This window comes from Bacillus rossius, chromosome 16 (assembly GCF_032445375.1).
Source record: "Bacillus rossius redtenbacheri isolate Brsri chromosome 16, Brsri_v3, whole genome shotgun sequence".
NCBI classification, from domain to species: Eukaryota; Metazoa; Arthropoda; class Insecta; order Phasmatodea; family Bacillidae; genus Bacillus; species Bacillus rossius.
Genome location: NC_086343.1, coordinates 10,689,950 through 10,711,850, shown reverse-complemented (window position 1 = coordinate 10,711,850; position 21,901 = coordinate 10,689,950). Strand labels below are relative to the sequence as shown.

The 21,901-nt window shown below is 38.7% G+C and overlaps 1 long non-coding RNA gene across 1 annotated transcript in view; it reads right to left on the bottom strand.

Annotated features, from left to right (window-relative positions):
* LOC134540011 (uncharacterized) overlaps nt 1–21,626 on the bottom strand; it is a 63,900-nt gene extending 42,274 nt beyond the window's left edge. Inside the window, exons 1-2 of the long non-coding RNA XR_010076382.1 lie at nt 21,355–21,626; nt 10,201–10,369 (exon numbers count right to left, since the gene is read on the bottom strand). This is a non-coding gene — a long non-coding RNA (uncharacterized LOC134540011). The remainder of the gene's footprint in view (nt 1–10,200; nt 10,370–21,354) is intronic.
* Between the last annotated feature and the right edge of the window lie 275 nt (nt 21,627–21,901).

Genomic DNA, 21,901 nt, shown 5'->3' with positions numbered 1-21,901 from the left:
AGGGGTGCATGAGACAGGTCCCCCCCCCACCCCCACCCCTCCCAACCACGGGAAAGGAGAGCCCCCGTTGTCGGCAGGATGGTCCGTCCCGTGATGAATGGCGCTCGGGGGTGGAGACAGTGAATGAGGGGGGGGGGGGTGAAAGGGTTGCTTGGACGAGGAAAGCACCGGGAATAAATTACGAGGTGGAGAATCCGAAGAGAACCCCGGGGGCAGCGGTACAGCGAAGGGGGGAAAGGAAGGGTCGAGAGGAAGCGAACGGTGAGAAGGAACCGACGACTCGGAACGAGAAAACATTAAACACTTCCACAACCCCCTCCCCCCAAGCTATCAATTTCCGACAACAGGCGTCGCGCGGATAGCCCGAGATCCAACACGGATGACAAGAGATCCCAAACGCTGGCATACGAGATATACGTCACGGATAAACAGAGATGCAAGGCGGATAAAAACCTGATTTCTAACGCGAATAAACGAGATCCAAACGGATAGCCGAGATCCAACACGGATGACAAGAGATCCCAACGCCGGCATACGAGATACGTCACGGATAAACAGAGATGTAAGGCGGATAAAAACCTGATTCTAACGCGAACAAACGAGATCCAAACGGATGACCGAGATCCAACACGAATAACACAGATCCGACATGGATGAACAAGATCTAACATGGATAACAGAGATCTAACGCTGACAAACCTATAGATGTAAGGCGGATAAACTAGGTCTAACGCAAAGAACAAAAGATAAAACTCGAGTAGCCGAGATCCAAAATATATATAACCGAGGTAAAATTCGGATGATCAAGATTCTGTGGTGGACTGGGGAGGGGGGGGGTGGATCCAAAATAGGCACGCTCATCACCCTCCGCCCAAGTGTATGGTATGCCATGAGATGAATGTCCAGCACAAAACCATCCCTCCATTCACATTGCATCGGCCGAGGTCCGATAAACACCCACCCACTGCCGCTTCCGCCGTGGGGGGGAATTTCCATTCATCACAACGGGGGTTGTTAAACGAGAAAGGAATGGCGAGAAGGAGGATGGGAGGAGGGAGGACAGAGAGACAGAGCAGACGATTATTTATTACCACGAGGCGCGTGCGACGAGGACAAACATGCGGAAGGCGAAGCTGTGCAACTTGCGCGCGCGCGCTAACTGACTGGCGTTTCGAACCTCGCGAAGGGATTTTCATATCCATGCAAGTTAATTAACACGCTTAAACACTGTCTCTCGTGCGACGTGCCACCAATGTGACAGTTACCAAACGTCCCTCGCAAAAGCAATAAAGCAACACGTGATGTCTGGTCGCGAACACGTGACGATCGCATCTAGTCGTTTACAAGCGCTGTTGTGTGTGTGAGAGAGAGAGAGAGAGAGAGAGAGAGAAGGGATACTTAATACTAAATTTGAAAAAAGGTCAAATCGAGGCATTTTACACGACCGGGACTATACCCTCGTTTTACCCTAACTTCGACGACATCACAGCACAACAGCCATCTGTTATTACGTCCGTGAAAGAAAGGAAAGTTTTACCGAACTTCACGGGGGAAAACAAATTAGTGGAAACGTAGTACCGTGAAGTATCAAAAGCGGATCTATTCTCTGTGGTTGATCGACATCCTATTGTAGCACCTTGCTATCAACTGTGTCGGCTCATTTCTCAAATAATTTCTTTGATCGAGGTGGCGCAGTGGTAATACACTGCGCTCGCTCTCTGGAGGCCCGGGGTTCGAGTCTCAGTTCGGCCATCCTAATGTAGGTTTTCAATTATTAAAAAAAAATTGGTGCGTGTACTTATGTACGCGCATAAGAAGTTACACTTACTTGGCGAAGTAAAAAAACTAACTTAAATATGCATGCATATAATTAATAGAAATAAAATAATAAAAACTACTGGAGTGATACCATAAACAGTTGGTAAAGTATCATTTCAATTAAATTAAACATTTTTAATAAATACTTACTCAGTATTCAATATTAATATATACACGTGTATAAAATTAATTGTTTAATTTTGTAAAATAATCGGGATAAATTGTAATTAATAATGAAAATTAATAAGTATGCTAAATGTTTATTCAAATTTATTAATTTTAATTTATAATCATCGGACGTCTCAGCTTTTTAGAAAAGAAAGAAAATAATCTGAAAACATGGTTTTCACACACTACACACATCTCTATATTTACTCCCAAGGGATAGTTATGTGATTTCTTCTAGTTTGTGAAAAAATTAAAAATTTATATCTAACTTTACAATACCTGTGCCGCCGCCATTTATTGTTTACCTGTGATAAATAGGAATAAGTTTTCCATATACTAAAGACGTTCCTGAATGAACTCTGGAATGGTGGTTTCTTAATTCCTACTGTTTGTGGAAAAAAATAACCGTTTACAGCTTACATTACAATAGGTAGAGTAGGTCGGGGCTAGTTGAGCACTTTTGCACTTGAGCAGTTATAGCTCCTCAACGATAAGTATTAATGGCTTGTTATGCATACTGAAGGATTACGAATTTATCCGTTTGCAAAAGTGTCCATAGTAATTTATTTCTTACAAGTCGAATTTAAGAGCTACAGCTGTTTAAATGCAGAAAGTCAAGTATGCTCAACGTACCCCATAGGTGAGGTAAGTTGTGCGAGGGTATGGGGTAAATTGAGCACTTAGAATGTCTAGCCAAATGATGGGTTGAATGTTAACTAGACATGAAATAAAATTTCTGTTTGATAATCAACTTTTTATTTATAGTCTTTTAGTGACAAAACAACCAAAGTAAAAGTAATTTTCTTTGAATAATAAACTGAAAATAGAATCAACAAAACATCAACGTATCTTAAGCTTCACTTTGGAATTAGTTTCAGTCTTTCTGATCAAATTCAGTCTTGAATGTTTATATAATTATCAATAAAGCTTATCTTAATAAGAAAATATTAATATATAAAAGAACATATTAATGAGATATAGGAAACTTAATCGTAGTTGTCACTGTTGCAATTGTAACAAGTATTTCTTCAAAGAGTCCTCTTGCGTGAGAGAAAATACTTGCCTCGGTGTTACATAACCCATGGATGAATCACCACCTTCGTTTAATTTCTTCAAAAATCTGGCCACAGTCATCCGTTTGATACCGAATTCTTTTGCGGCGGCATTCACGCTTTTTCCCTCATCGTTGTCCGCCTTTGCAGCATCATTTAAGTTTTGAGTAGAGTAAGAACATCTCGTAGCCTTTATTTTATAAGTCCGCACCCTAAAAAAAATAAAAAGCATGTATTACTTTAGTTTTAAGTCGTGGGGTTAGTTGAGCAACTATAGCTCAACTAATCCTAATCCGAAATTTTAAAACAAAAGTGAGGTTATGAAAAACCGGCTAGCATTATACCCAAAATATTTATACATATCAAAAGTACTATAAATTTATGGAAGTTTAACACTTGCCTGATTAAAATCGGATAGCATTTAACTATTACAGACGAAAATTCCGCTTTATAATTATTTTACGCTTTGGTTACAAAATAAACAATTTGCGCGTTTGCTTCACTCGATCGACTAGTAGCCACTGGCGGTCTCGTGCTGAGTTCCCCTCCCGCGACCCCTTCTTCACGCTATTTGATGCCTTCGCGTGAGGAGAATAGTTTTCGAGATATTTCGATTGCCCAACTTGCCCCTATGCTCAACTAACCCCGCCCTACCCTACCTATGGATTCACGCAATTGCCGAGGGAAGCCTAAGATGTACTTCAAGCTCTGTCCCTGCCCGAACACGCCCGAATATTCTCCTTCGGCCAACCTCGGGTGTATTTATATATATTTATATTTCTGTTTATTTTAATGTAGCTATACTAACCTAACTAACCGTCCATAGTGTTTTAAAGTGTTTTAAAGAAGCTAACCTAACCGACCACTTTTAATATTTGAATTCATTTTTCCTGCGCAAAAATAAAACAAATCCCGAGGTTGGCCGAAGGTGAATATTCGGGCGTGTTCAGGCAGGGGCAGAACTTGATGTACATCTTAGGCTTCTCGATTGCCGACATTCATTATGTTTACCCATGAGGGGTTTTAAAAATATTTTGTTGAGAACTTAGTTAATGTAGGTGTTGAAATTCGTTTAAACAACGACTGTATTGCTGTTGTAAGGAAATTTTTATAGTTGTATTTCATGTTTTATTAGAATAAGTAATTCTATTACGTAATGTTTGTTTTGTTACGTTGTATTTTAAGTACGTACAATTTTGAGTTTAATCTGCGATGGTTATTTACCATGGACAGAAGCCAAATCCTTCACTAGCTTTTAAGTGAATAGTCCAGTGTTACCTACTGCTCCCTGATGAGGGCGACTGCAATGTCGACCGAAACGTCGGTGAATTATTCGCCAAGGAATCTGCTACAACCCAGAAGTAAGCTACTTCATTTTATAACATTCTTAACATATATATATATATATAATATATGGAAGAAATCTGCCTGTAGAACGCCAAACAACAGAGTAATGGGTTGACAAAAGTAAAACCGTATTTCGGGGAAAGTAAATTGTTCACGATGAACGACAGTGTAAAAATTAAAGTCGACTGTTCGTGCACTTCGATGTGGAATCGATAACTCGACCCAACACCGGCCGGGATATGACGCGGTGACGCTGCACCTCGTCGCCAGACTCCGTTCTCTCGGAGATCGGCGTCGACAAAAGGTTTCATCAGAGAGATGAGAGTTCTCCAACCCACCTTACCCCCTCCTCGATCCCCAACTGTCAACTCCCGGAGTATTCCCCATTGTGCGCGGGGCGAGAACGATGGAGATGCGTCCGCGAACGAGACGAAAAGGGGGATGAGGAAAAAGAGATGACCGGGGGGGAAAAGTGTGCGCTGCACTGCTTCAAAGACGCCCGGAAGATAAATTCTTCCGAGCTTTATCTTCGCTTTGTAGCCGCAGCTCGCGCGAAAGGTAAGAGAAAGAGGTAGGAGGAGAGAGAGAGAGAGAGAGAGAGAGAGAGAGAGAGAGAGAGAGAGAGAGAGAGAGGAAAAAGAATTGGAACATTCCGGTACGTCGCCCGTCCCGTAGAGCGAAAAGGTAATTTCAAAAATAATTCCGTTATTTTTTTTTTCTTTATTCCCCTCGAATCCGTGTGTTAAGCTACAAGTCTTTTATTCGAAAAGATCGCTCCAAGAGCGTTGGGTGGATGACGTACTAGCGCACACCTGCGAAGACGAAGTTTTCCTGCGATGAACGAAGTTAAGGGCAATTTATTTAAGTTCGGTTAAGGGGCCCCCGCCTCGTCAAGGCACGATCATAAGGTCGAAGTTCGCATCGTCTCTAACTGGCGCAGTCTTCTCGCCGTACACGGGGGCAAACTATGAGATCTGAGCGGTGACAGTAACCATTACGTGACGGAGAATTGAAGGTAAATACAATACCTACCTGTAATTCCCTCGTGAGCTCACAAGAATCTGCATCGGATGTTTCGAGCCTGAAATTTATTTCGGAAAACACGCGTTTTTAGAAGAAAAAAAATTTCAATCTTCTAAAAATGCATGTCAAAAAAAATTCAGGCGCAGAACTACTCATTCACACTCTGTATTCTTGAATGCTTTCTGTAAACAGAAACCCTTCGGAAATTTCTTGTGCCGTTTTGAAATGGCGTGGATTTTTTTTTATAACTCTGCATGTTTGACCTCAACATACGTGGTCCAGGGGAGAGAAGAATTTTGAATGGAGGAAGAAGCTTTAGAGCGTCTTGTTTACGTCGAGGTCATTTACGGACGGACGGAACGTTGACGGTGCGACGTAACAAAAAAACGCAATGCGCCGGTGTGGGGGAAAGTGGAGTACTTCGAGAGAAACCTCACCTACTCACGTTTCCCCACTCGCGAAGAATAAAAATCCAAGATTGACCCCACTGGGAATTCAACCCAGGTGCCATATGAACGCTACCTACCATGATGCGGTACAGGATGATCACGAAGTAATCATACATCGACTTGTGATAATCAATGAAATCATTTACGAATTTTTTTTTGCAGGTAACATGAAACAATGCTAATAATATCTATCGAGACTTGTATGTTTGGTGACGAGACCATTCCTGGTAACGGACGTGTTCGGAGCAATTCTTGGAGCTACAATTGACAAGTGATGGGTAGAGACCGGAAAAATTCGCGGGTTAAACTACCTCCAGGATAGACTCCAATATCATCTACTTACTCGGGCAAAATACCAACTGTTCATTGGCTGCTGACTTGTGAGTCGTCTCGACTGGGTGGCCTGTGATTCGACACTTCTACGAGTGAGGGTCTCTAATTGGCCCTCAGTCCTCCAGATTAACAGTGAACCAATGACAGAAGCAGCGCTAAGGTATAATTATTTGAATTTTAGCATAGCACGAAATGAACCCGCGAATTTTTCAGGCCTCTAGTGATGCAATTATGTATACCGTCGCGTTCCAGCCCTGATTGTTCGGGACTACCTAAATCACGCTTTTCCTGGAAGATTGATTGGTCGAGGCTCGCCAAGAACGTGGGCTCTACGGTCACTAGATTTTATCCCCCCCCCCCCCAACCCATTTTTTTTTTTAAATATTTCTTTGCGTGGGGATTTATAAAATCCAATGTGCACCAGGTGAAGATACACAACAATGAAACAGCTCAAACAACGGACAACGGCCACAACTGAGGAAATCAACACCAGCTACGCTGAGCCTTGTTTTCCGGGCCCCGGTGGAATGCTAGACGCTGTGCCAACATGTTCAAGAGGGTCACGTTGAAACGTACTGAAGGGTTGTCCTGGTATGATATATGTTTGATTAATAATGTAATTTATGCAACAGAATGTGACTTATCGCAAGAATGTACAAATTCTTTATAATCACCATTATTTTGAGGAGTCGCTCTGCACACTTATGAGGTTAAAGTGGTCTTCGAAACACAAACAAGCTTTTTCCCGCTGGCGTGTCGGGTAGAACACTCTAAAATAATTGTTTTCATTATTACTATTATTTCAATTACAATCTTTAAATCTTATGATTTACCTTTAACACGATATTCACGAGCCTTATGAAAAAAATTGTAACAGAAAAAAACTGTCAAGTTAAAATAAAATTAGTTTTTTTTCATGCATAGCGTTTTTAAAATAAGGGCCAAAAAATGAATATCGTATTTCGGAGGAAGATAACACTGATTTTTGACGGATTGCCAGTGTTCGTCAGCACTAACATAGCCATAATAAAGTATTTTAGAATTTTGGCAACGTTCAGACTTTTGTCGTGCATTTACTGTATGAACATAGATAAAAATTGACAGAACTTAAAATTAAATTAATGAAACTTTCAGAAAATTATATTTATTTGGTATACGGGGCACCTGGAATTGAAGAGAGAAAAAAACAGGCATGATCATCTATACATATATATATATAAAAATTTAGCTTCCGTATGTATTTGGCCGCAAAACTCGGAAAGTATACGATGGTTTGGATTGAAATTTTTACAGAACATTGCATCTTAACAGAAGAGTGTTTATATGAAATAAAAGTTTGGGAAAATCCACCGGAAAAGTCGGAAAAAAAAGTTTCTATAACTAAATATCATGGTCACCCAACTATGTTGTGACCACGCTCGACGATGCTGTACCATATTGTCGAAGTTCAAGCACATCAGGCTACTCGACCATTGTGCCTTGACGACTATAATTTACACAAATATGTATATATATATATTTCAAGAAAGAATAAAAAACTTTATTTAATTTGAAAGTATATTCTTTCGACTCTATTAATAAAAATACGTTTAAATTAAAAAATACATTTCGTACAATACATTTGAAAATTAAATAATTCTTATCTTATAGCTTATATCTTATATATTGCTATTATAATCTATATCTATAAAAATGTTATGTTGGTTTGTGTACGCTTCAAAAACTCAAAAAGTTCTGCACCGATCGAGCTGAAATTTTACCATTATATACAACCCGCATCAAGGATTGTTTTTATCTACTTTTCACGTCAGCAACATACCCGCAACCGCGAAAAAGTAACTGCGCCATTTTATTAATGTGTTTTCTCACCAATAAAAACAAAAAACACAAATTTTCTGTTATGGAAACGTTTCTCCATGCCAAAGGATTTCTCTTAGCAATGGAAAAAACTATGTCAAGTGAAGCGAGCGGGAAATGGCAATATACAATGAGAATGATTTTATTGTGAGGTGCAATAATTAAAAAATGACTAAGCTTACCGGTATGGGACTATATATACAATATGAATGAGGTACTTTAGTGTGATCGTGTCTCGATTGAGCTGCGCCGTTATCCAAATCGTAAGTAGAGGTTATGTTTTGTATGGGTCTATCACCACTTGATGTGGGATTGCATGTAGATGGTTCTAGGCTATTCATTTTTTGAACTCCGTAGACCCTATAAATTTTTTTTAATTTTTAATTTAATTAATATGTTCTATCGCCAATAACAACAATTGCATCAATCGTAAGTAGAGGTTATGTTTTGTATGGGTCTATCACCACTTGATGTGGGATTGCATGTAGATGGTTCTAGGCTATTCATTTTTTGAACTCCTTAGACCCTATACCTTTTATTTAAATTTTAAATTTAATTAATATGTTCTACGGAATTTTTAAAATCACTTGATCAGCCAGGGATACCACCACACATACTTAAATTGAAAATATGTGTGCCAATTACCCTCTTGCGGAATATTAATCAGCCAAAACTCTGCAACGGCACGCGACTTTCAGTTAAGAGATTAATTAATAACGTAGTGGAAGCAACGATTTTAACGGGGCCTTTCAAAGGTGAATATGTCCTCATTCCTCGAATACCCATGATCCCGACCGATACACCATTTCAATTTAAAAGATTGCAATTCCCAATTCGATTGGCATTTGCAATCACAATCAATGAAGCTCAAGGTCAATCTTTAGAATTGTGTGGTTTAGATTTAGATGCGGATTGCTTTTTACATGGACAACTGTATGTTGCGTGTTCCCAAGTCGGAAAACCAGATAGTCTTTATATCTACGCATACAGTGGAAAAACAAAAAAAATATTCAATCACAATGTGCCACAGCGAAACGTGGCAGGGTACAGCTAGTTAGTTATATTTACTGTATGAAAATATCTCGGAATAGAACGCTCCAGGTCGAGATGTATGTACGTCTATTACTCCTTATGACCATGAACAATTTCAAAATCGTTCTTACTGGCGGATGCGTAGACTCTTAACCTAAATATAAGTCAACTGTACAGCGCACGGTTTGTATATAACGCTTTAAAATATTCCATTTTTTCGTAATGCTGGACTTAATTTGGCCATATTGATTTCAAAAACCTACTCAAGTAAAAAAAAAATAATCAGAAAATGTTACACACACTGCCAAATAAATTTCACCATAATACCATATACAGCAACCAACAAATAATTCACGATACAATAACCACCACGCAATCCATTATACAACAACCAACACATAATTCACTATAGAATAACCAAAACAATTCACTACGCTGTAACCAAAACAATTCACTACGCTGTAACCAAAACAATTCACTACGCTGTAACCAAAACAATTCACTACGCTGTAACCAAAACAATTCACTACGCTGTAACCAAAACATGACTGCGATTCTACGTGAACCTGTAAAACAAATATCTTCTAAAATTAATTAAAACAACGTCCCCGAATTTCGGTCAGTCAAGTCAACTTTTTTTTGGTGCATTCACAGCATTCAATTAAAAAAAACCTTTCCTTTGGAGTTCGTAAACGGAAGCGTGAAAACATCCGGCGATATGGCGACCCAGAAATTCAACGTTCACCTTCCGGTAAAAATGGGTTTGCCCCCCCCCCCCCTTCACCCCAGAGAATGTATCCGCCGAAAACGCGCGACCACAGCAAACACGCTCGTGCGTGGATGACGGGAGCAAATTAAACACTTTTCTTTTGTTTCTTTTGTTAGCAAAAACCAAAAATTTCCCCCTGCGTGGTCCGTGTTTAAATCAACGTGTCGGGTTGAATCAAACAAGGCTCTCGCATGCTGAAAGCACTCGCCGCGACATAATTTTGGGGGGCAGAAAGGGGGGGGGGGGTAACAGGGAAGCACAACCAGAAATGAATTCTTTTTCACGGCAAACAAAACCGACAAATATAAAAAATATTCCAGTTAGGTTTTGTTCTAGCAGCGCAAACACTCACCTGCTGGAAGCATGCAGCGAGTTCTCGTGTCGAACAGTTAAGGGGCCTCGCCTCGTCAGTGGTGTACGTGTGTCGGTGAGGCGGGATGATAAGCGCGACGCTCGCCGGTGCTTCTAGCGCGGTGTCGCCTCTGGACTGGCGCGCAGTCTTCTCGTCGTGCACAGGACAACTGTGAAATTTGAGCGGTGACCATAACATTATATGGCGGAGAAATGAAGATAAAGGTGTAATGCTAGTACCTTAAGTGCTTTCAAGAATATGTACCAGTTATTATACGCCTAAAAATTACTCTGAAAACATGCGTTTTAGCCATTTCAAAACTCTTCTAAAAATGCAGTTTAAAAACTTAATCCGAAATCAAAAGTACTTTTAGGCCCTCAGCGAACTCTTAAATGCTTTTCGCAAACAGACCCCACTCGGATATCTAGAGTAGTTTTGAAATCACGTTGTTTTACCCGAAGCTCTACGCACCGTGTGTGTGCCCATGTAGGCGTAGCCCTTAACGCCCAAGTTCGAATACCTACCATCGAGTCGGAAGCTATGATACTGAATGCAAATACTTTTATGTGTTCATTAGATTGTAACCGTTTTCGTAAATTCTACAGACCTGATATCAGATATGATTTCCTGTACCTCGTACAACACAACCTACTTATTTCAGCGAACTACATAGAGTATGTATGACAAAAACAGTAATCATTATCCTCCTTGGCGTAGAAATGCACTTCAATTGAATTTTGGTTCACGCCCGTCCGCAAAGATGAGGGAACGTGAAATGGGAAACTGTTCACGGAAGCGCAAAAAAAATATTCCCGTGTAACAACATAGCTCTATGTATACGACATTTGGTAGGAGTAATTTCATGTGAACGGAACGGATGGAAATGTGTACCACAGTGCTACCATCGGCGGATGAAGCAAAGGAAAGTTCACAAAGCCAAAGGTAGGTAAACTTTAAAGTATTGAGATTTTAATGAATTTTAACAAGATGGACAGTATGTTAATAATTTTATAAAATCAGGTCTAAGACGGGGTTTATTATTTTTTCAAGGTTTTTTTCGTCTTTATCAGAGCCATTTAATTATGTAGTTTAAAATTTCGGTCAGCAAATGGAATGATTCGATAGTCGACGTAGTTGCTCTGGCAGCGAATTCTAGCGGCGAGTGCGGAAACTACGTGTGATTCGCGTCCAGAAATGAGTTAAAAATACAATCTGCGTATATTTATCACGTTCATCTGCTCATTACAGAGGTCAGATGTTACACATACCTGGCGAGTTCTGAAAGACTAGCTCGAATTATTTTTTTACATAATTATCAGCCAAAATTTAATTTTGAAATTTTTTTGTATGTACAAAAAAAAAAAGGAGAACCAGATATAATTACAGAAACTAAACGTTGATCACTTTTGACCCTGTTGAGGTGTGCGTTGTGTGGACGGGTGTTGCTACGTCTAGCAAGAGCACGATCGAGACGATACAACATCGATACAACTCGATCGCGAGATATAACTATGGATACAACGATGAACTCGGAATATACAGTTTAAAAACAAATTTCGGAAACAGAACTACTCATCCTCTCTCGGCATATTATTCTTTTTTTTCTTTTTTTCGTGATGTATCTGAATGTCTCGAGCATTTTATAAATCACGTATTTATTTTTCTGAAGATGTGACCACCCTGTTTGTATGCTTGAGAGGGGAGAGGGGGGAGGGCTTTAAATGTACGCTACTGTGACAAGTTCAGATTATTCGATTTGTTATCGTTTCTTGTGATTTGGGGGCGAGTGAAAATGTTACGATACGAAAAAAAAAAAATCCTATTTACTTCCTACTTATGAAGTAGAAATAAAATGTTTTGTTCCATTCGGTAGTATTACGCCCTCGTGTTATAAAACGATTGATCTAACGATTTTCGACTTATTGATATAACGGAAGAGAAACTGAGCACACGAAACTGCCGAGAATGAACAATTATTGATAAGTATCGACAAATTTTATAATAAATATAAACTTAAAATAAGCCCTTCCTCTCTCCCCACTACAAAAAATCGTGGGGTGTGGTATTCTATCACGACCGGATATTTTTGGTAGGACGTAGGCCTAAAGACAAAATAAAAGGCTACATTCACTGGAGATGACAGTAAAAATTATTATTTGTTTTAAATCAGTTGAAAACGATTAATTTTCTAATACACTTCTGCAAGAAACTGCTATGAATGTGCACGGAAAACAGTGGTACAATACTCGACGTTTCTGTGTTTGCTTCGGATTATGTGACAGAACTTTAATTGACCGTGAAAACATTAAATGTGCTAAACTTCTTGCGTTTCTTTGAAACAAGTCGACGTTTATGCAACAGAAATAATCATGATATTCCTGTAAAGGATAGTTTACGACCGAGCACGTAAGATTTGTCGTGTCCATAAAGTATGACAGGACAATGGCCAAAGATAAAATGAGAGTAAAGGCTTCTTAACGATTGAAAACTCGAAACTTACTCATAAAGAATTAGTTCCATCTTTAAAATAAAACATGACTACGGTATTTAATTCTTAATGTATGATTCTGAAGTACTAAACCATAAAAACAGCTTCAAAAAAGCAAAATTTAAAAGAAAATCTAAGTAAAGCTTACCGTCGGAATCGTTGATCGAAAGTAACTCCAAGAAGAAAAAAAATTACCCCTCCTGGTACTTTTATTTCTTTCGGTCCATTCCGCAGGGAACAGGTATAATACGAACAAAATGAGTTTCGGAATCAAGAATATCCGGCTGACAACCAATCCCAGGGAAAAGCTCACGGATTACATTAAACCAGGCGGCGGCGCGCGCGCCGAATAGGCACTGCGGAATCACAAATCTCCCACCCTCCCGCCTACACAGTCGAAAAGGTTCATGAATTAATACTAACCAGGCGAATGGCTCGCGGTACACCGCGTGCAGAGGATTCGTTTTGCACGAAGACATGACCCCCCTTCCACCCCCCACCCCCCCCCACCCCAACCCAAAAAAAACCGTTCGTGAACGAAACAAAACAAACACGAACAAATAATCTATTCATAAAAATTAAAAAAAAAACATGGTACGCGAACCATAATTTCTTAAATAACGTACCGAAATTATGGCGCCTGTGCAACATTTTTTTAACACGGTAACATAATTATGGTGCAGTAGTAATTAAAACATTGGACTTTTGAGGAAATTAAATACATACGTTCTTCCTATACCGGACAAATTTTGAGGCTTTGGAGACTAACGAAACTTCAAAACAATCTACCCCACGGGACGAGTTGTCGGTACTAAAGAAACTTCCCCTCTTGAATAATGGGTACCACTCACTCTTCGGAAAATAGTTTCACAAATATTTATTTCCGACACTAACAAAATGTGTAAGTTTAGCAATAAATTGCTTTTAAATGCATAAATACAACGTTGTCCTTTTTTTAAATGCAAGTTAGCATTGCAAACTCCACTTTCATGATAAACAATAAGATACTGCAGTAAAGGTTGATTCAAACCCAGCAACTATAAACCAACCACTATTAGAAAATTTGAATTATTTCAAAGGTCTTTGGTTCTTCGTAGTTCCAAATTCGTGGGCCACAAAACTGAGCCGGATAACCGATTTCCGAGTGGAACAAATAACTCTACCAAGAACAGAAAAAAAAAACCGACAAGCAACAACATTTAACAACACAACCACACAAAGAAGACGGGATCCTAAGATGATGGACGACACAAGCAAAACACAGCGAGCACAGGCGAACCCAGAAACCCAGCTGTGAAACTAAACAGGTATTCTGGACAACACAGCGACGGCACAGACGAACACAAAAGGTTTCCTATTTCACTGTGTTCGTCAGTACCACGGTATATTTTCTAACACCTTTCACGGAATTCTCTGTGCTGTCTGTCGGGTCGTTACCACAACGACGAAATACCACAACGCCGAATGTGAAAATTGACCACAACGCCGCCAGCTAGAAAACTGCTGTGTACCACAACGCCGAAATAACAACTGAATGAATTTGTGTGTGTTTCTTAAATGTACCTTAACGCCGAAATACCACAATCAAAACTAACCTTACCTAACCTAACCTAATATAACCTAACCTAACTTAACCTAGCCTATCCTAATATAACCTAAACTAGCCCCCTGTCTGTATTCATTAAACATTTTACATCGGCTGATTTTGACTTTTTTATGTGTGTTTGTGTAGTTATCATTATTGTCCATTCTTGCGGCATTACAGGGAAAACAAGCAATGTCGTATGTCCATATAAAAAAAAAATGTTTCAAATGAATCTTCTTTTCCTGCCGCCTGCAGGTCCAAACACATTTCCAACGAAACAAGGAGTCGTAATACGGTGTGGTTTAGTTCCTACGAACTTCTTCGCCGAAAAAAAAAGGTTGCCGTGATTTCTGACGGTGTGCGAAAGGCTTCTCTCGGTCCATTGATGAAACTGTCATGTCAAATCTGAGCGGGGAGGCTGGGGACAAGATGGTTGGGGAGGGGTAGGGGGTTGGGGAGGAAGGGCCGTCGACGTAGACTCTGGAGATCTCGCGGGAAATGGAGCGGATTGAATCCCTCATCCTCCTTGATCAGGAATTTCCCATCGCGCCGCGGACGGATGCTTCACCCCCTCCCTCCCTTTTTTCCCACCAAATTCGACCAAAAAAAAAAGTAGCGGCATATGGAATTTATTACCGCGACTTCCGCACCGGGTCCAAAACCGCAAAATCGTCCGGGGGCGCACCCGTATATATAAATCGCTCTTCACTTTGAATCCGGTCGTAGCGCCATTCTGCACACACACCTGGAATTAAAAATCATTCCCTGCACCGGACTATATCGCACGAGCGTCGCTAAAGCTTTAATACTCCTTTCCCTGGCGTCCCCTTCCCCCCCCCCCCTCCAGCCCAGCACTGAATAGGCCTACATACATTTTCAGATCGCCATTCTCACAGATTTAACTGAGAGCTTCATTAATTTGATGTTCAAGATTTGATCGTGCACTTAACCCAACGGTCATTACACCAACGCAGGGCTTCTAATCTCCCGCGAATATGAAAATATTAGGGCTTATCTTCGTTTCGTCCTTAGGCAAAAAAAAAATTATTTTTATTTTTTTTCGGCGGACGTTGCAAAACGAACCAAATTACACACGCTATATTCTGGGGTACGCAATATTTCCTTCTTTTTTTTTTTGTGGTGAGAGCCGAGACAGAATAATAATTTAAATAATATGCGTGACTGGTTACTAAGTATTAAAAAATTTCTGTTTTACGTACTATTTTTCCTACTTATAAAAAAATATAAACGTAATTTTTAATAGCCCTACTTTTAAAACGGCATAATTTTCACAAACCAAACATAAAACGAGTAGTTTATACGTATGAACAAAGAATATTTAAACTATTCAATTATTATTTGTGATTTTAAACTATAATGTAAGGTACTCTACATACCGAATTTTAAAAAAGGTTTAAAAAAACATATTACTTTATAAAATAAAATACTAAATAAAAATCTTGTGTTTTCTGTCACAAGCAATCGAGTTATTTTGCTTGTAGAATGTTGTGTTTTGGCATATGATTTAGCTTTGCTTAATAATTTTATTCAAATAGTATTTACTTAATGGTTTTATAAACCATTAAGGCTAATTTGTATTCCATTACAATTTTATAATGAACAAAAAGTATTTAATCAAGTAGTAAACGGTTTTTAAATAATTCTTTAAAATTGTCTTTGTCGTACCACTATTTAGTTTAAAGATATTATATGTAAATAACTAAAAATAATGGTTTTCTCGAAATCTTAGAAAAACATGTGTTTTTAAATATTTCTAGGAAACCAAATGTTAGATATTAATGATTGAAAGGTCTACCCTGTAAGTACAAAATAGTTCATCCAAAAAATACAGACATCAGTTTATGTGGGTATTGAAATACAAATTAATTTGTATTAGTTTAAACAATATGAATGAACCCATCTTATTGATAAAAATATTTACAAACCATTAACGTATCGGTATTTTATGAATTCAATTTAAATTATGAGTAAAACACGAAATTATAATTGTGAAATAATCCAGGGAATCATCCCCTTATGTGTGTTCCTAATGTGCGCGCGCTCGCTGACGGAAAACTGGGAATCGTTTGTTATTAACAGGCTACCAACCGTAAGGAAACAGACATTTCTTTCGCATTGTTCTCGCTGATTCACTAAGGCATGAAATTTAATTGCTCCGGACGTCAGACATGCCCACGTTCTGTCACAGAGAGAGAGAGAGAGAGAGAGAGAGAGAGAGAGAGAGAGAGAGAGAGAGAGAGAGAGAGAGAGTAAATTTATAATTGTACATCTGCAGCCGCGAACCCGAAGGAAATTAAATCATACGTCATCGCCTTTTTTTTTCTCTCCCGGAAATGTGTATGCATACACTGGTATCCACGCCACCGCTTGAAAGCCTCGGCATCATAAAAAAAACTACGGAGCAGATTAATCGCGAGCGAAAAAAAAAAATAAAAACATTTTAATGGAATTTCGGTAATAAAAAATTAAAACGTGCAAAAACAGAGCTTGCGACCAACAAGAATATAGCACCGGGAAAGTAATCACCAAATTCAAGATTCAGTATTCATTGACACTGAGACCAATATGACGTTTACGCTTCGGGTTGACGATTAATAGGGACTGGAAAAATTCGCGGTTTCAATGACCACTAGGATAGACTCCACGATTCTCTATGTACTCGGGCAACTATCACCTGGTCATTGGCTACCGACTCGGGACACCTGTTTACTGCGATTCTTATGATTCGATACTTCTTTTATCGAGTGTTTGCCATTGGCTCAGAGTCCTTCAGGTAAATTGCGGTCCAAACACTGTCGCAGCATTAAGATAAACGAGTTTGGATTCCAGCCTGTCTCGAAGGAATCCGCGAATTTTTCCGGTCTCTTAACGATTAATAATAAAGCAACAATAAAATGTAGAGATTTCAAGTGCAGCCAAGTTTTTTTGAACTATTCATTGCAAAGTTTGTCTGTGCATCAAACCATGAAAAGAAAAAACAAAAATGAGCGAGTATTTCCGTACTCGTCAAGTGATGTGCAAAACACTTAAACCTCGGTAACGAGCAAAATCATGTGTTCCCGTGTTGTTCATGTTGCAAATAAACTGACAATTCGAAACTCGCGACACGAAATTTAACGTATAATTAGGGCCATGCATATTTCGCGAAAAGATTCCGAGAAAAGTTATAAGTTAAAACATTGTAGCACCATCTGTGTTTTGTGATTGGGTGAGTTTCTCTCAGGTACCATGTTTACTGTCAGAACACCAATCACTGTCATTCAGTGGGGAAGCAAACGCCTCCTGAGTGGCTCGGTCAAAGATGGCAATGACTTGTATCGCAGACGGCCGCCAATCACAAGGAAGAAACCTCTGGTGTGGGTATACCTTGTTGCAGTCTAATATGCGTTCAGATTTATTCGCGAAAAATGCCTGCCCCTATGTATAATTCTTTTAACATAACGCAGAGCGTCATAAATGTCCTGATGAATAAGATATTCACTTTCCAAGTGCTTAACTGAAATTAAATCAAGAGATGGATACAAAATATGAAAGCGGACCAAAAGTCCATGCGCCCAACTATCTTCTACTCTGTCCAACTCTTCATTAATGACATCCTCTACAGCCTGTACCGCTCCTACGCTATTGAGGGCGCGGTTCAAGCATAAAACATCGCCACTCTCGCAAATCTGTATTCTGTTGGTGTAACATGGTAGTAACATGGTGTAACATATTCGTGTAAATATAAGACAGCGATCATCTAAACATTTTTTTAGGAAAAATGAACACTAAACCACTTAATTCCAAAAGTATTGTAAAGAAGTAGTATTATTATTAACTTTATTACAGAATGTGGGTCATATATTTTTTCTAACTATGGTGTGTGTGGAAAGAAAGCATTCTTTTTTAATTTGTCAGTATTATGTTTTTTTTATTTCTTATTAAATTTGTTTATTACAGCCACCGAAATTTGCTCGGAATTTCTTGCCATTTTGTCAACCGCACGTCCTTACAGCCCGCACGTCTGTGCCCAGAATCTTCCTCTTACTTTTGCTAGTAATACCTATAATAATTATCCTAGTATGTTTTTAAAGGTTTTGACCAGGCGGCACGGCAATCAATAAATCCAGCTAATTTCTAACCCAGGCTGAAAAAAATAAACATTCTTTGGAACACCTACTTACCATGACGACTTCGTTGCTTACCTACTTACTGCTTGAATCTGTTTGTGAATGCGTGAGTGACTGGTTTCATTGTAAAACTACTTTAATTTTTTATTTTTTTATTTTTTTTGGCAACACGAGATTTTTCAAGTGCTAATTATATTTCCATAATTTGCATGACTATGCCTAATTTTTAGTTACCTGTACATTAGCTTTGTGGTTAAATTTTTGTAATATTTACCTCATCTTCGAACATTTAGATAAAACTTCAATTCTGCTGTTTTCTATCTTATTACCTATTGTGTCGTATTTTTTTATAATGCTATACTTAGTTTTTAAGGTGTAATAGCAGACAATGTGGTTGTGTAAAAGAAGACGTATCGCCGTAACTTCGCCATCGATAAAGATGATAGTAAAATAAATAAATAAAATTTATCCGTTAAAAATTTGGAATGTATTCCGCAATATTTTTTTTTCTATTTCGAAGGAACGTTTGAATTGAAATTAAAACACATTGTTTTCAAACATGTCGATTAAAAAAAGTGAAACATTGGTGGAAGTCGTGTGTGTTGTGCGTATGCAATGAAGGGTACGATTGTATAAGCTAGTTTATTTTTGAGGTAACAACATCCAATAAATCGACGAACGCCGGCTGCACGCACGAAAAAGGATGACTCATTGTCCCGTTACGTTTTGTCTCGTTACGCTCATTGTACGCTTGCGCCGCATCTCTCTCTCTTCCATTCGATTGGAACAACCATCGATTTGACTTTTTCGAGGCACATTAAACTTGAAACACGCAAATTCGTTTCCTACTTTTCCTATCATCGTCCTATCCTTAACAGAATAACACAGATTGGAAGGAGTTAAATAGCAAACATGAATAAAAGTTATAGTTAAAATAATCTCTTCGTTAAAGTAATAAACGTAATTGAATTAATGAGTGCAAATAAAAGTAAATTTATCAATTAAATTGTAGATTTCATTTCACTCCTTCTTTGTATCCATACAAAATAGTGATAATTCAATAAAAAATTATTCAATTTTATTCATAAAAGTATGCAATCATTTCATCAGTGTTTTGTTATGACGTCACGTTAAACTATCGTCCGTAAACCGACTTTACAGACAACAAATATATTTTTTTTTTATTTGTGACGCGGGTGAAAACCACGTGTTTAGAATTACGCGATATTTTTCAATACATGCCTGGTTCTCCGCGTCTCGTTATTGCAGTTCCGACGTCTGGGAAAAAAAAATCTATGAAATATCTGTTTGTGAAACTAAACACAGAGGTTTCAAGTTAGCATGCGTGCTTAAATAATACTAGCACAGCTTTTAGCAACACAGATGACAACAATCGAGACATGAGGAAGAGTAGGGCCACTAAAACTTTATATACAACTGTTTTTAATTAAAACAAATATATATACCTACTGAAAAAACTTATAGCATGGCGGGGAAAAAAACTGTAAATCTCTGCGTCTGCAGGTTGCTTCAGCGACTGGCAGTGCCAACTGGAATATGCCTACAGTTAGGAACAAAATTACATGGTTGATTGCGATAAAACCGCATTAACACAGAACAGAATGTCGATTCACCATACATCACCAAAATGCACGTCAAATCATGACATTGAGTAGAAGCAGCATTTAACCAAAAACCTGGTTCACAACCCTTTTTAATGTTTGAAATTCAAGCAATGTATCTACTTCCGTACAAAGTTCGCACCAAAATGCATAATAAAAGAATTTAATTTTTTTAAAAGTGCATATTTTATTGAATCACCTTTAAACTCCGAATATTAGCGGATTAATTTTTATAGTTCGGGTTGTATCGGTTTTGGACGAACTTACTACATTTATCGTAAAATTGCAAATACGTAGATGCAATATGTACCTATATCAAAACCGGATAGTCTACATACAAAAAAAAATTGGTTGTCTGTAAAGTCGGTTTACCGACGATTGTTTAACGTGACAACGTCATAACAAAACATTGATGAAATGATTGCATACTTTTATGAATAAAATTGAATGATTTTTATTTTAATAATAAATACTTGAAATTATACTAGTAATCAGATTTTTAAAATGCAAGAATAATTAACCTTTATTGCCGAAACTGTTGTTGCAATAAGCAATGAAAACCACATTAACTATTCGTTTAAATATATAATTATGAACAAGTTTCATATATAAAATAAACTATAGTCAAATATCTAAGATAAAATATTATTACCGCACTCGCCGACAGATGCTACTTTTTTTAATAATAAAAGAAAAAATACGGCGTAACGGGACAATGTGCGTAACGGGACACTTTTTCGTGCGTGCGGCCGGTGTTCATCGATTTGTTAGACGTTGTCACGTCAAAAAAAAATTAAAAATTAAAAACACTGGACTCTGCTGTTTAAAATAAGAAGATATTGGGATAAGAATGCAGAGGTGCACCCCCCCCCCACCCCCCCCAAACACTATGACTCACCCCCCCCCCCCCCTAACCTAATGATGCCCCCCCCCCCTCCGAAATTTTTATGCCATTTTCTCAATGATTTACTCAATTATTTTATAATATTATACTTTTTTAGTATTATATTTTATCAGATTTTGCATTAATTAAAACTGATTTTCTAATAATAATTTTGGTCATATCATTTCCATCCTGAACCGACAGATGCCAAACTGCTTTTGTTGAGGAAAGTGCGGGGTTGCCAATTTGATTTACAAGATCCCTTTCAATTATCAAAGCACCAGAAACGTATTTTCACATTAGAAGCTATAATTATGTAAATAATATATACATTTTTCACGTCTTTCAACCCACCCCCCCCCTTGAAATTTTAATGACGCAGTCTGCGTCGTTACTCCCCCCCCCCCCCTTGTGGGCACCCCTGAAGAATGAAACCTTGCGTCTACCTAATGGCCGACGTGCTGGCACGGCCCGGCAGCAGCGGCGGAGGTCTCACTGAGAGGGCGCACTCGGCAGACCCCCACGGCGTGAGCGTCGCGACGCCCTGGAACAGACGCCCGATGCTCCCACCCGCTTGCGCGCCGCACGACGCCCGGGCGCGAACTGCAAGCGTCGTCAACCGGCGCCGCCGTAAACAACACTAGCGCCCGGGAAGCCCACGGACTCACCGAGCCCCGATCAGTTCCTCTCCCCGAACATGCCCGAAGTTGGAATCGCTCGCTTCGTGCGACTTCGCAATCGAAATTTAAAAAAAAAAATAATTGGTTGTCTGTAAAGTCGGTTTACGGACGATAGTTCAACGTGACAACGTCATAACAAAACATTGATGAAATGATTGCATAGTTTTATGAATAAAATTGAATCGTTTTTATTTTAATAATAAAAGAATAAATACTTGAAATTATACTAGTAATCAGATTCATTTTCTTACTTACATTTGACGTAGAAATTATTACATATTACACATTTATAAACAAACTTTTAAGTTTTCAC